Source organism: Suncus etruscus, chromosome 1 (assembly GCF_024139225.1).
Source record: "Suncus etruscus isolate mSunEtr1 chromosome 1, mSunEtr1.pri.cur, whole genome shotgun sequence".
In the NCBI taxonomy this organism is placed as follows: domain Eukaryota; kingdom Metazoa; phylum Chordata; class Mammalia; order Eulipotyphla; family Soricidae; genus Suncus; species Suncus etruscus.
In genome coordinates this window covers 7,150,886-7,161,576 of record NC_064848.1, presented here as the reverse complement: position 1 = coordinate 7,161,576, position 10,691 = coordinate 7,150,886, and positions in this window count along the sequence as shown.

Sequence of the window (10,691 nt, the reverse complement as noted above, 5' to 3'; positions counted from 1 at the left end):
GAGTGGGTCACTTCATGAAGCAAGCGAACAAATAACTTTGCCCAAAGGTCAATCAACAGGTACAGAAGCTTTGAGAGGTCACGTTTTCCATTGACAGTACCCACACCCAAGGAGCTGTGGGTCATACACAAGCAAACGATTAAAGACACACAGTCGCACTAACTAGAAATGCGGCCACCTCCAGTCCCAGCGGGTCAGCCAGTCATTCACAGACAATATGCAGCTGTGGACGCAAGACAACCTGGTCACAGAGATTCCAGGGGCCTCCTGGACTTCCATACTGTCTGCCTCCTCCGCCCCCGGCCCCCCACCGCCTCCCTACTGTCTGCAGCCTGGGGGGCTCCTAAAAGCAATTCCTTTTGCAGACTGGCGGGAAAGGCAGGAAAGGCGGAGCTGGCCTCCCCCGCAGTCCCAGGCTGGAGGCCTAAGGCAGAGAAGCAGATGGCGAACACTGAGGGGAATTGGGGGCAAGCAGGGGAGACAGTCTTTCCTCTGTGTCTAGCTACTGGCCAAGGCGGGGTGCTGGGTCCAGGGCAGCAACAGGACCCCCTTCAGATCCCGCTGCCCCAGCTCTGCCTCCAACAACATGGTGTAGGAGTGGCTGCTGAGCTTCGCCTTTCCAGAGGCCTTGCTTCCTCAGGAAATGGCTCGGCAACTAGCCTGATGTCCAAAACAGGCGCAGATTGAAAACACCTCTGCTCCTCTCCAAAAAACACCAGCCACCGGCTCCTGCAGAGGCCACAACATCACGAGCAACATTCTCCTGAGGCCGGGAGGGCAGGGGAAGGCCACTGCTCCCTCACTCACTCTTCCCCGCTGTCAAAAAAGACATCTGGGATGTGGCGAAAAAAAGACATCTGGGTATGAGCATGACACATGTAGCTTGGAGACATGGGAGGGTGGTCCCCAGAGAGGGTGAAGTGTCTCCAGTCAGGGGTGGCAGAGGCCCTTAATGAACAGAGCTTGGGACAGGCCTGCCTGAGGCCAAAGTTCCTGGTGCAGAGGAGAAATGGGAATCAAGGAAGGGAATGTCCCATGCGGTCTGGAGCCCGTCGGCCTCCTGGCCCTTCCTTCCACCCACTGACCAGGTCTCCCAGGCCTCTGCTGGAGGTGGACAATGGTCTGGGCCCCACCCAAGCCAGGCGGGTGGGGAGACAGGAATGCAGCTCGGCACAGCTGGCTGAACAAGGGGAGACTGTTTATTCTCTCATGTCGGGAACATCTCAGACAATTAGGGGGATTTGGCTGCTGGCAAGCAAGGTCTCAAAAGAAGTCAACGTAATCAGAGCAGGCTGGTGGCCAAGGCTCAGAGAAGGGCAGGCAAGGAGAAGAAGGGGTTGCATGATTCTGGGAGCCCCTCTAGAACCCACAGCACCAGGGCTTGGGCATAGAGCCCTGAGCTGTGCAGGAGTCAGGGAAGTCAAGCGCGGAAGACTCTGACCTTACCCTAGGATGCAGCTCCCACCTCCTGGCCCCAACCCCGAATCCTTTCTGTTCAGGCAGAAAGCAATGATGTGGGCATGGCGGGATCATACCTCATGCCTCACAACAGCTCTGGGATCTTCCTCTGGGTATCTTTATTCCCTCGGACGGGCCTCCAGCTTTGCCCTTGCACTTGCCTTTCTTAGCCCAGCTCCATTCACACCTCTTTCCTCTTCTAGAGCAAGTCACTTCTCAAAATCTGTCAAATAAGCTTCCCGTGGCCATATGAGTGTTGAAAAGAGAACTCTTTCAACAAGCTCATTGGGCCGGAGGCACTTGGTTAGTGGCAGTACATTTGCCCCTCATTTCTTTTTTTTTTTTTGGTTTTTGGTTTTTGGGTCGCACCCAGCTGCGCTCAGGGGTTACTCCTGGCTCTGCTCAGAAATCCCTCGTGGCCGGCTTGGGGGACCATATGGGATGCCAGGATTCGAACCACCATCCTTCTGCATGCAAGGCAAATGCTCTACCTCCACGCTATCTCTCCGGCCCCTTGCTCCTCATTTCTGCAGCTACAAAGTCAACCTCACCCTGACACAGCCCGAAACATCTGGGGGCTTTTTAGAAATGATCCAAGTTGACCCAAGATGACCCTGAGACTGAAGCTGGACACAGAATACTGGTTCTGGCCTGGGGTTTGTTGGTTTGTTGTTTTGGGTCATACTGGCAGTGCTCAGGGATCACTCCAATACAGCTCAGAGGATTCTCTGGGATACCAGGGATTGAACGTGAATTGGCCATATATAAGGCAAGTGTCCTCCCCTCTGTATTATTTCTCCATCCCCTGCTTCATGTGCTTTGCCCATCTCTCCCTTTGCACAGTGTGAGGCCAACATCATGGCAGTCAGACAGCAATGATGCACCAATCGGGACTCTATGGTTTTCACATTTGGAATTCACAAATTTAGTAATGCTCTAAGAGGGCAAAGAATATCAAAGTGAGCTCCGGAGCAATAATACAGGGAGACCTGTACACACAGTTAATTTACCTGGGATATGGTTAGATAGATCCTTGGCATCCTGTATGGTCCTCTGAGCCCCATAGGAGTGATCCCTGGTTATAGAGACAAGAATAAATCCTGAGTACTGACACATGTGGCCCAAGGGGGGAGGGGAACCTTCCCCCCATACAGACAGTCCACACAATCCAGTTTAAATGCTGTTAAACAAAAAGGAATTTCTTGGTCACTTCAGTGAAAAATTTGGCTTCAGGGCTCCCTGGATCCAATAATTAGAAGCTCCAGGACTGTCTCCTTTCTTCTCTTGACCCCAGTTGTCCATATGTTGGCAGCACATACGGAAAGCACATCATGGCCACAGTATGGCAGAAGCAGAACCAGAGTCACCAAGGCCAGGGTGGTAGAGTCTATATCCCAAGAGCAACAGGAACTCTCTCCTGTAGATGTTGAGTGAAGCACAACCCAAGTGGGAATCTATCACTGAAGATTTGGGAGTGCACTTTGCTGACTAGTTCAGGCATAAGTCACTGCTCCCATCTAAAGCATCTCGGTGGGGTAGTGGAGAGAGAGTAGTACGGGGGTAAGGCACTTGCTGAGTTCCATCCTAGCATCTCCTCTAGTTCCTGTAGCAGGACCAATAGTGCAGAGCCAGGAGTCAGCCCTGAGTATAACCCAAAATGCAAAAAATAAATAAGTAGAAAAACATGACATGTTATCCAGAGAAATTGTGATCAAAGAACCTAGCAGACAAATGTTTTTCAAGATTCCTCAAGTGTCTAAAAATACAAATGATGTATTCATTTAAAATTCCAACAGATCTCTTAGAGGTCGTGTGTTGTGGACACATTTGTGGGGGATGAACTATGCTTACTTTAAAAAATTAAAGGTGGGCCCGGAGAGATAGCACAGCGGTGTTGCAAGCAGCCGATCCAGAACCTAAGGTGGTTGGTTCGAATCCCGGTGTCCCATATGGTCCCCCGTGCCTGTCAGGAGCTATTTCTGAGCAGACAGCCAGGAGTAACCCCTGAGCACGGGGCTGGAGTGATGGCACAGCAGTGAGTGCATTTGCCTTGCACGCGGGTTGATCTAGACTGACCTTGGTTTCCATTCCCCGGTGTCCCATATGGTCCCCTGAGCCAGGGGCGATTTCTGAGCGCATAGCCAGGGAGTAACCCCTGTGCATCACAGGGTGTGGCCCAAAAAAGCAAAACAAATTAAAGGCAACTTCTTTCCTGGACTTCTTCAGCAGTGCTCAGGCGGCCCATTTTTTCCAATTCAGCTTACACAACCTAATGGTTCAATGTGGAAACTCCATCCTTAGCCTAGAGCACAACCCATACCTTCCAGATTTCACATTGACCTATATTTCCTTTCTACCATAGCGAGTAGACAGTCTGGAGATCCACACTGCAGGAGTGGCAACACTTCAGGAGTGACTCCTGAATACAGAGCCGGGAATCAACAGCTGTGCCTCATAAAAAAAAGAAGTAAATTAATATAATCCCATCTACCTTGAAAATGTGTCAACCAAAAACAGATGATGGGATGACTAGAGTAGAAGATAACAGCAGAAAAGAAACCCCTAGCCCAGCCAGAAAAACAGATACACAGAATGAAAGATGAAATCTCTCTCTCTCTCTTCACCCCACTCAGACAGCAGGACCAGGCAGGGCTCATATACCCAGACAACCACAAGGTACTGAGCAAGGAGTCTCACATATGTGAGACTTAACCGGAGACTAAGGAAAGCTGAGAAGATGAAACTACCTCGGGTTCCAGTCTGAGAGGCCCAGTGACAGGTACTGAGCACTGGCCCAGCTGGGAGACACAGAGACAAGGTTACTATCAGCTAGACAGATTCTGGATCAAGAATGCTGAAGGGCAAGAATGAATGTAGGGCCAAGACCTAGATCATCAGACACAGGGATACAATAATTTGGGCCCAAAGAGAGAGAGAGAGAGATGAGTGATGTCATACATGGGGAACCTTTACTTTGAATTATGTAGTATACTTTTTGTGTAGTTTGCTTAATTTCCTAAGCATCTGCGTTTGTCCATTAATCTTTCATACAGTTCTCATGAGTGCATGAAAAAAGTCCACTTTGGTGCTAACATTTTCTTCACTCATTTTTCGCCATTTAACACTTTTTATTTTATTTTACCGAAATAATGGTGATCTACAAAGTCCTTCCTAGTTTGAATTTCAGATATATAATGAATGAGACAGGCCTCTCCACCACCAGTGTCATTCATACAATGGCCCCAGGGTGCATCCTACACACCACATTTTGCCCCCTAGCCTCCCAGGGGTCCCTTTAAGTTTAGATTGTTTACGGTTTAGGTTACACTTTCTTTCTTACAAATGTGAACATACCAAGTTTGTTCTGCCCTTAGTGGATTACAGTTAGATTTTGTTCATTAGATCTATGTCATCCATTCAGGCCAAAGGTATTGCTGCAAATTGGCCTTCCCCTAGGGTTTTGTGCTGTCCCCCCTCAAAGGCAATTCCATGCCTGATAGCAACTGGGCAGGCCCTGAGCCTAGGGGGGGACATGAAGATAGTGAAAGAATGATTCTTTTCTCAGGAGCCCCCACGCATATGTGGGGACATGAACTTATCACATTCTGGGATGAGAAAAGAAACCTTCCTTTCACCAGCAAGGGTGTGAGTGAGTCAGGAGAGAAGACTAGGTCACACAGGAGAACTTTCATGAGTTCTGGGCACATTGCCTCTGTGGTACCCTTCTGCAAATATTACAAAAATATTTATTTACATAGCCAACCTGGGTTCAATCTTTAGCATCCCTGAGAACCATTGGTTTGTTGTCTCCCAAAATTATAACTTATATTAATACAAATATACAATAATTTTCTTCCACTTAAAAACCTGTTTTCAAACCCCTTAAGACGGTTTAGTTTAAGGTACCACATTTAGGGGTACTTAGAGCTTACTCCCAGCTCTATGCTCAGAGTGACATTTAGGGGAATATATATATATGTAGTGCTGGGCATTGAACACCAGGTCAGCTATGTGCAAAACAAATGCCCTATCCACGTACTATGTCCCTATTCTTTTTTTTTTTCTTTTTCTTCTTCTTTGTTTTTGGGCCCATACCCAGGCGATGCTCAGGGTTACTCCTGACTCTGCACTCACAAATTATTCCTGTTGGCTCTGGGGACCATATGAAATGCCTGTCAATCGAATCCCAAGGTTATCCATGTGCAGAGCAAGTGTCCTACCCACGTACTCTTGTTCTGGTCCCCCAACTGTCATTTCTTATTAAATTAAATTATTATTAAATTTAATATTATGTCGATTATCTTATTAAATAATGATTGCTGATCAGACTAGGTGGTGTATTAGGAAGTTTGTGGTTTGAAAAAAAAATCACTTCAGACATTTTCCTTTAGAACTTGCCTCCTCAATTCTACCCTGATCCTCTATTAAGTTCAGAGGCTTCTATTGACAGAATCAAGGGCACTTACCCTCCCTGTTGCTGTGGTGATGCTCTGAGTCCAGCGCTATGCCCCACCCTAGCCCCTGTCCAGTTTTCATTCCAGTCCCCCTCTCCACCCTGCCCCACCCTCTGGAGTTTTCCATCTCTTCGTCTTTGTTTGTTTTTGATTTTGTCAGTCTCCCTGCTCTGGATGGGTTTCTGTTTGTTTCCAAGCTGTCTGGGGCTGCGCACACATGGGAGACTAATGTCCTGGGCTGCTCTCTCGCCCTGATTGGTAGATAAGTCCCTCTACTTTGCAATGCAAGTCCAACCTGACATTTGGAACACCCAAAACAAATCGCAACATTCTGAGGCCAGAGAAAACCATCCCCCCTTCCCATCTCCTGCCGGCATTCTGTCCACCTGGAGAGGGGTTCTTAGAAAATTTCCAGTGTCCACTGCAAAGGCCATCTATAAAATATATTTAAATAAAAAGCACTCACTGAAAACCTCCTGTATACTAATTGCTAGGACTACTTTTGTTAAAAATTCCTCTCTCAGGGCTGGGAGATAGCATGGATGGTAGGGCGTTTGCCTTGCATGCAGAAGGATGGTGGTTCGAATCCCAGCATCCCATATGGTCCCCCGACCCTGCCAGGAGCGATTTCTGAGCACTGGCCCGGGTGTCGACCCAAAAAACAAAACAAACAAACAAAAAAAAAACATACAACACACAAAAAAAACCCTTTATTAAAAAATAAATTCTGGGGCCGGAGAGATAGCAAGGAGGTAAGGCATATGCCTTTCATGCAGAAGGACAGTAATTTTAATTCTGGCATTCCATATGGTCCCCTGTGCCTGCCAGGGGCAAATTTCTGAGCATAGAGTCAGGAGTAACCCCTGAGCACTGGCGGGTGGTGGCCCCCCCCCCAAAAAAAATTCAGAGGCCGGAGAGATAGCATGAGGTAGTAGAGTTTTGCCTTGCATGCAGAAGGTCGGTGGTTCGAATCCTGGCATCCCATATGGTCCCCCCGCGCTTGCCAAGAGTGATTTCTGAGCGTAGAGCCGAGGAGTTACCCCCTGAGCGCTGCCAGGTGTGACCCAAAAAAAACCAAAATAAAATAAAATAATAATAATAATAATAAAAAATTTTCTCTCTTCAAAATACAGGGCACGCAGGTGGGGGAGGAGGGAGATGGGTGGAACATTGGTGGTGGGAAAGTTGGTGAAGGGGGGGTGTTCTTTTTTTTATAACAAACGCAACTACAAACATGTTTGTAAATAAATATGTGTGCTTAAATAAAGATACTATAAAAATAATTATCCTCTCATTGGGGGCGGAGCGATAGCAACAGCGGGGGGAGCGCGTTCGCCTTACATGGGCGGACCTGAGTTCTATCCCCAGCATCCCGAATATGGTTGGTTTCCCCCTAGCCTGCCAAGAATGATTTCTTCTTCTTCTCTTTTTTTTTCAGGGGTGGGGGTCACAAGAAATGCTATCTCTCCGTCCCCCAGGAGTGATTTTCTGAGCACATGAGCCAGGAGTAATCCCTGAGTACTGCTGGGTGTGACTAAAAAAATTCCTTTCTCTTCTGGGGGCCAGAATGATAGCATAACTGGGTAAGGACATTCTCCCTTGCATGCTATCTGGGTTCCATCCTCAGCATCCCATATTGTCCCCCAAGCACTGCCAGGAGTAATGTCCGGAAACACAGAGCCAGGAGTAACCCCTCAGTACCCCAAAAATAAAATAAAATAAAATAAAATAATAATAATAATAAATAATAAAATAAATATAAAAACTAATATTACCACAGGTTCAAGCCAGAGTAGGGGGTTCTTGTTGTTTGTTGTTTGCAATTGTTTTGGGTGACACCAGGCTATGCTCAGGATCACTCCTGGCACGGCTCTGGACCAGTCCCAGAGGTCTACCCCAGGTCTACCACATGCAAGGCAAGCACCCTACCCACTGCATTATCACTTCAGCAGCAACATAGGTTCTTAACAGAGGTATGTTAAAAGGCACCATTTCACAGGACAATTCAGGTTATCGACCCCACATCCCATACACAAGCTGACGCAACACTGCTTACTCCATTCCAATGATGGTACTCGTCAGTAAATCCAACAGAATTTTTCTAAAGGATTATCCCAGTTGCTCTGCAGCCTTCACACAGTTCCTCCAGCCCTCTTCTAACACCCAGGACTATGCTCTTGGCTTGTTCCCATTCCTTGGGCCATTTCTCAGAATGCTTGTCACTGCTGCTAGGCTATTAAAACCAGCAAGAATGATGATTAGTAGTTCAAACATAATGGCAATTTGTCCTGTGACAGGGGTTACACTAAACTATCAGTTATTTCAATCCTCAAAATTATCTTTAATCATTCTCCAGTCACTAGCCCAGTGATTTTTTTTTGGGGGGGGTCCACATCTGCCTTTGCTCAGACCTCACAGATCAGAACCCTGATGGGGTCCCTGGCAAGGGATCAAACCATGCATCAGTGACATGTAAGGCAAGTGCTGTACTATGACTCTGGCATCCAGAGTAAATTTGGGGATGGGTGGGGAGTGGAGGAGGAAAAGGTACTTAGAAGACCCATGCAGTATAGATACCCAATCCAGGCCTCCCACATGCAAAGCATTTGCAACAGAGCGCTGAGCTATATCCCTCCCAGATCTTTCTGAAAACCAAATCTGTTTGCACACCCTCTGGCTTAAAACCTTCTGGCTTTTCCCTGCCCACAGGTTTTGGCTTTTTTGACTTGCTGGGGGCCATAACTGATGATGCTCAGGTTTTGACTGTTGACTTTACATACTCAGAGATCACCTCCTAGTGATGCTCCAGGAACTATATGGATTCCTGGGGCTTGAACCAGGGTTGGCTACTTGCAAGGTAAACACTGCACTATTGCTCCAGCCCACCATGGGTTGTTTTTGTTTTGGGGTTTGTTTTTGTTTGTCTGGGGGCCACTCCTGGCAGCACTCAGGGGATTACTCTTGGCTCTGCACTCAGAAATCACTCCTGGCAGGCTCAGGGGGACACTTATTAGATGCCAGGGATCAATACCTGGGTCAGCAGCGGACAAGGTAAAAGCCCTACTCATTGTACTATCACTCGCAGTCACCCACCACAGGGTTTTTTTGTTTGCTTGTTTTTTGTTTTTTTGGTCAAGGGTCAACCCCTCTGTGTTCAGGGATCATGCCTGGTAGTGCTCAAAGGGACATTAGACAGTGCACCTTGCTCACTGGACTCTCCATGTCCTGACCACACTTCTATGACTCATGACCTGAAATAATTTCCCCTCCTCTCCTCCATTTTTTTCTTTCTTCTTCCTCAAGGATCCTCTGGGTTTAAAGTGCCCTCAGCAGTAACACTGGCGTCTTTGCATTGTGCTGGGTCCTACTGACCCAAAAACACTATTTCCTCCACCTATGGGTCAGAGTCCGCTCTGGCTTTTGCAGGTTTCAGTTGAGCATCGTTTCTGTGGATCCCGGGAAAGCGGGTACAACGTTCGATCAAGGAACCCACATTGATACCAAGACACCAGGACTCTTATCATTTCTGAGCCCTCTTTTCAATTTGTGTTTTGTTTCAGTGCTTGGGGCGAACTCAGGGCCTCATGTGAGGTGTATGGAGCATGCTCTACCAGTCACTTAGCCACTCTCTGGCCCTGTTTCTTATCTGTTTCTTTGGTCAGTACAAGGGGCCCTATGTCACCTCTGTACTTTCTGACCTGGGACCATAGTAAACTTTACCAAGCATCTTCCAAAGCTCCTTTATGATGCCACATAAAGCCTCTACCCCAGAGAATGCACCTGTCTGCCCCTTGGTGAGACTGTCAGCTCTGAGGGGCTGGGGTACTGTGACTTGGACTCTGCTCCTTCTGGTGTCTATGACACAGGAGGTGCTCAATGTGGAAAATCAGTGATGAGAAATTCAATACCTGCAGTGATCTCGTGAGAGTGGCCACCTTGAAGGAAGGAGAGGGTAAGAGTTTTTGTTCAGTTTGGGACCACTCCAGCAGTGTTCTAGGAACCTCATGGTGCTGGTGACCAAATCCAAGCATCTTGTTTGTGCTTACTCAGCTCTCTCTCTGGAAAAGCAAGAATTTTTTTGTGGGGAGGTAGCTCACCCCCCCCCAGTGGTACTCAAGGGATGGTACTGGACACTGAATCTGGGCACCTGATTGAAAAGTATTTCAAGAAGATGGAAAGAGGTTAATAAGAGAGGCTGGGAGTGTTGTGTGCATGAGACCCTGTTACGAATAGTATTATAAATCATAGTGACTAAAGCAAAGAAAAAAAAAAACTTTTGGCTAACAAGAAGCTAAACCTGACAGATTAATTTTAGGAGGTAACTAGGGGTTACTCCTGACGAGGCTCAGGGATCACGCTGAATGAGGCTAGGGGAGACTATCTGGGGTCTGGGGATTGAACCCAGTTCAGCCCACATGTAAACCAAGTACTCTACTTATTTGCTGTAACTATTATTGTTCTGAGAAACCAATTAATAAGCACACAGCGAAAGGCAGTCATGAGGGCAAGTTGGTAATTAGGAAAATATTTTTATTGTTTTGAAATGTTCCAATGTTCATTATAAAAATCATGATAAGGAACTTTTTTTTTACATCTTCTCGAATTATGGAAAAACTTTGCCCCTGCATCATCAGACAAGAATGGTGATGGCCAAAATCTCTGCAAGAACGGGGAACAGGAGACACCGACAGAGGTGGCTCCATGGCAGCCAGACCTTTTTCATCCTGCACATGGAAGCCTAGGCTGAGTGGAGAAGACCCACATGGCACCCTCGGAGAA